Raw genomic sequence first — 5,000 nt, forward strand, 5'->3', positions numbered from 1 at the left:
GAGATCTTACTGATGTGAATTTCTTGTAAAAGATCCCACAAGATCGTTGTCGTTATTGCTCTCATACTGGGAAGTATTTTTTTACAATACGGCTGGCTATTTTTTTTTTTTTTTTTACTCTAGAAACAGGATATTGACGATAGATAATGAAAGAGTGCCTAGTGCTTAGTTTCTGCAAGCTCATTCTCCTAACCTCGACAAGTTAAAAGTAAATTATAAATTCCTTAAGCAAGAAATTATTGTCATGTATAATGAACTCATTATTATTATTACTTCTCCAAGGAAATAAAGCGGCTGATGTAGGGGCGCATTTGAATTTTTCATTATTTATTTATTTATTTATTTATTTATTTTTATTTCAAGCGAAAATCACGGGAGTCACTTATAACTACGGAGCCTACCTAACTGAAACCAGACCCAGGATCATAGGCAAATTCTGCAATTTCTGCATGTGACTTGAAGCACACTTTTTCCCTGTATTATCTGTGTAATTTTTTGGGGGAAAAAATGGGCACCTTTCGTAACGGGAAAGGAGGACGTCCTTTGGTTTCGTAATTCAGCTGTGTGAGTTGCCAGTGACGGTTAATTTAGCGTTCTTTTCTTCTATTAAAAAAAAAAAAAAAATCTTCCATACGAAATCTTTGCATATTTGGATGATAACGAGTAAAAGGAAGCTTTATGTAGAACGATGATATTAATGGGACCTTTTTGTATTGATAAAAAAATCGGTGTTCTGCATGGTTGTCACTTGATGGGAAGGGCAATAGAACAAGGGTTTCTCTTTCTCAACGGCCTGCAAGATGAAAATGTTTTTGTAAATTGCGAAATGGGAAAAGGAAGCCATAGGGCAGTTTACCATTATTGAGAAAGAACTGTCAAGAAGAAAATTTAGTAGACATATTATGAACCCCCAGCTAGGCGGGTTAACACTTTAAATCATATATTTGAATATCTATATGGCTATCCTTCAAATACACCAACGTATTCCTGACATTTTACCTCGGAAGATACCCACTTGTATAATGATTTACTTTACCATTTCAGGTAGACATTATGTGTGGAGTTTCGCAAAATCTATTGTCAGCGTTGTTTAAGACTTCTAGAAGATTCGAAACCGCGCAGCAGGAAATCTAAGGAACGTAGCTGGCCTTCATTTTGTTCATATGTATCTTAAGGTGCACATAGAAAGGAATGTGTCTATGGATTAGTTACTTGCATAATACACACACACACATATGTAATGTCCAGATTTCTTTAGATTAAAGCCATAACTCTTATTGTGAGGGATTATCTTGATCAAGAAATGACACATTGATCAGCGAAAAGAAAAAGCATAATAATTATAATTTTATATGGAAGAGGCAGGTCGCATACGGGTGCTGTATGATACATAGCAAGGTATACGTAAGTCCCAATCTAAAGTCTAGCGTCGTGTTTGCGTAAACTACACCTGAGGGGGGGGGGGGTGCTACCGTACATTATATAGCTGTGCTGTTTGAGGTTACGGAACTGTACCTGCATCTGTCAGTACGAGTCGCGTGTTGCTTTATATATGCTAATGTAGTTCTTGAGAATACCTAAGTGTATTTAGTTATTTAGATTTTTGTCTTCACTTGGTAAGTTCTTTTTCTTGTCCTTGTTGAAGTAGAACTTGGCTAAAGGGAGACTTCTGTAAACTTTTCCTTACGGCATATGCCGTGGAATTTCGGTCATTTATATAAAGAAAAAAATACCCGGAAAATGAGGACGGTCCTTGGTTTCGTAAGGCGGATGCATGAGGTGCCAGCGAGCAATAAAGCGGTAGAGCGACTTTCTTAGGTTACGAAACCCATTCCTTCTGAGGGTTTTTAAAAAGGCATAATGTCAGCATAAAGTTTATTTATGCTGTTTTACAGTTGTAAAATGCGAAGCTGTAAAGGAGTATAGAATTGAAGATTTGTAAAAAAAAGAAGCTGTTTGACATTTGCGCAAGATATTTTGATATTTCGAGTTTGTAACTTCCTTAAATGGAGTCCAAGAAATATAAAAAGAATTAATTTCAGAAATAGAAAATAAAACTAGGATAATTACAAATGGCGAAACTAAAGAACGCTTGATAGTTTCCATGATTTGCATTCGTCGTGGATAATACTACTGCCTTATTTAGTACTATGCATATTATAATGCTTGTTTTCATGCTAGTCACCATCAAGGTTCCGACAGATATCTTCAGCTTGGTGGCTGATCACCCGGCGTACTTATAAGTCCTGCTTACGCAAGTCGACAGCGGCGTGCATCGCGTGCTGAAGGCTCCGTCCACCCCTGAAAGTCGTGTCATTAATCGTGTGCAGTTTGCAGAATTGAGGTAAAATGAACAACACCATCGACTTCGCTTAGTTGCTTTCTTGGTTGTTGGTGATCAGTAGGCTATAGTGCTCTCTGAAATCGTACGGAAATAATTGCTCATCACAACCTTTCTTAGTAATAGCAGCTTGGATGTAAATCTTACAAATTCAAGCAACCCGTAAAAGGGATTTACGAAATATTTTCAAATCGGATCAGTACCAATAGTCACTGATTGTGGGAGATTATGAAATTGGTCTTAGGGAGTGATGTGAACGTTAGCCTCAGTGCTTTATAAAAAAAAATGTTGCTAGGTCTTCTAGCAACAACAACAACGACCGTGCTATCGAACTTTGAGTGGGAGTAACCATGAAACACCCAGTCATTGGAAGCCTAACACGTCCGCCTAACACGTCACTCGCGGCCTATGCTGATGCGAGTGACGGCAGACGAAGGGCGAATGCGAGGCTTGGTGCGCCCGCGTCACTGGCAGGTGCTCGCAGAAATGTCGCCAGCAATGCGAAGTGTTGACGTTATCGAGGAAAGTGAAACAAACAAAACCAACTGCATGTAATTTACTGCTGATGATGGAGATTATTTTTGCTTCGCAACTCAAAACTGCCAGATGTTAGTACCGCTGACTCCAGAGTTCTCCATTTACGACCACAATTTTCCATGCGTTTTTCTATTTAATGCTGCGCAGGTCTAAACGAAAAAAAATACCAACTATATTTTCACATTATCAGTATTTCAGCTCAGACTTTAAATATTACCCACGGCAGCTATGCGTGTTTGTTTGAGGATATTGTTATTTAAACTCGATTCATAGTTTTCGTGTACGAGGATTGTTTTATTTGTTTTGAGGTACATATGTGTGAGAGTGTTAGTGGATTGTGAAAAGGCACACTTTAGTACATTGTGACATTACAAAATAAAAAAAAGAAAGCAGATTAGTTGCATTCCATGTCCCTAGAATTCTGGCGAGTTCATAATTTCATAAAAGTAAATGTTTATCTCTATCTATATAATGAAAGCGGGCATTTGAAATACCGCTGGTGTAATTCCAGCTCTGTCGTGCTTGTGAGCCAGCCGTGTTATTGCGTCAGAACTAGACTTGAGAACCTCGCTAAGTGTCCCAAAAGGACGAGGGAGATGGTTCCCCAGTGTGACGCGAAGCCAGTTGTTATGCATGCAATTGTCTCATGCAAGATATCTGATACGGCGCTAGAAGGGACTCTCTTTATTCAGCCAGTTTGAGAATGCAGTGTAATCGCTGCGCCCTTTCCTCCTCCTCCTCCTCCCTCCTTCCCTCCAGGCGCTGTCGCTTTGCATGCACTTAAGACTCTTCAGATCACTTCCCTGTGGAATAGTGAAGCGGGACGCGACGTCAACCATTACCTAAGTAGGTGTCCACGTTGTCATGGCGACGGGACCGCGTTAGCATCTCGTTTCTCCTCCCTCCCTTTCTTTCTTCTATCCATTCTGTTTTTTCTGTTTCTCCTATCTCATCCCTCGTTCACATCTTTGCTTTTTTTTCTCTGTTTCCCTCTATTTCTCACTTGTCTCTCTCTCCGTCTCTCTCATCATTTTTATTTCTCTCTCCGTCTCTCTCATCCTTGTTATTTCTTTCTCTTTCTCTCTCATCCTTGTTATTTCTCTCTCTCTCTCTCTCTCTTTATTTATTTATTTATTTATTTATTTATTTATTTATTTGTTTGTTTCCTTCCTTTCCCTCTCTCTTTCTCTCTCCCCTTTCCACTTTCCCTCTTTCTTTCTCTTTCCCCTTATCCTCCTCTCCCCTCTTTCTCTCTCTATTTTCTTCATATTCACTATTCCATCCATCCTCCTCCTCTCCTCTTCCTCCCCTCCTCCCCTCCTCTCCTCTTCCTCTTCCTCTTCTTCCATTGCCTACTATTCATCCTCCACTGTTTACTCCCCCTCTCATTCCTTCTCCTTTTGAAAATAATTTCCTACTTTTTTATTTTTCCATTCTTAGCGTGATACCTGTTTGGTGTTTAATGACATTATATTGATTTTTTGGTAAATGTATCAAACGGTCGTTGTCTTTCGGTAACTCGGTCGACTTCTTGACTTTTTGTTGTTGTTGTTGTTTATGGCAGACTTAATATTCCAGCCGTTCCCCTATTTCTCGAGGAGGCGTGCACAGGGATAGATAATTTATGTGCGTTATTTATCGCAGCGAACCACATGTCTCTCATCTCCCAGCACGCAAACAAACCGGGCCGTCGCTGATGCGAGTCGCCAACCCGAAATCTTAGGTTTAACCAGGCATCTTCGTTGAAAGGCTTGACGGGCTTTGGTTTACCGAGGGGAGGGAGGTTTGGGAAGAACTGTACTCTCAGTGCACTGTTAGTGTGCCTCTGTGCACGCAAGGATATGCACAGTACATAAGTACACTTGCTTACATGCCTGCGGACACGCAGATGTACACACAACACACACACACACATCACAACACACACACACACACACACACACACACACACACACACACACACACACACACACACACACACACACACACACACACACACACACAACACACACAACACACACAACACACACAACACACACAACACACACAACACGCACAACACACACAACACACACGCACAACACACACAACACACACGCACAACACACACAACACACACGCA

General features: G+C 40.4%; 1 protein-coding gene across 1 annotated transcript in view; it reads left to right on the plus strand.

Annotated features, from left to right (window-relative positions):
- Window positions 1–5,000, plus strand: part of LOC125027726 (low-density lipoprotein receptor-related protein 2-like) — a 304,068-nt gene that overhangs the window by 617 nt on the left and 298,451 nt on the right.

Source organism: Penaeus chinensis, chromosome 8 (genome assembly GCF_019202785.1).
Source record: "Penaeus chinensis breed Huanghai No. 1 chromosome 8, ASM1920278v2, whole genome shotgun sequence".
In the NCBI taxonomy this organism is placed as follows: Eukaryota; Metazoa; Arthropoda; class Malacostraca; order Decapoda; family Penaeidae; genus Penaeus; species Penaeus chinensis.